Source organism: Numenius arquata, chromosome 24, assembly GCF_964106895.1.
Source record: "Numenius arquata chromosome 24, bNumArq3.hap1.1, whole genome shotgun sequence".
NCBI classification, from domain to species: Eukaryota; Metazoa; Chordata; class Aves; order Charadriiformes; family Scolopacidae; genus Numenius; species Numenius arquata.
In genome coordinates this window covers 2,130,951-2,131,309 of record NC_133599.1, presented here as the reverse complement: position 1 = coordinate 2,131,309, position 359 = coordinate 2,130,951, and positions in this window count along the sequence as shown.

The window sequence follows — 359 nt, the reverse complement described above, 5'->3', positions numbered from 1 at the left end:
CACACACACACACCCCCCCGCCCCAAATCCCCGGGGGAAAAGGCGGCGGGGCCGAGCCCGCTGCCCGCCCCGCCCCGTCCCTCCCCCGGCCCCGGGGCCGGCGGCGGCGAGGCGCTGACATCAGAGCCGGGCCGCGCCGCGCCGGGAGGAGGAGGAGCCGGAGCCGCACCGGAGCCATCGCTCTTCCCGGGGCCGGGGCGCACCGGCGGGGGGCGGCGGCGGCGGCCGCGCTGCTTTACCCCCCCGTCCCCCCCCCCCCCCCGTCCCCATTCCCCCCGTCCCGTTCCGTTCCCACCGGGCTCCTCCGGCCACCCAGTCCCGGAGCCCGCCCGCCCGGCGCGGCCCGCCCGCCGCCCGCC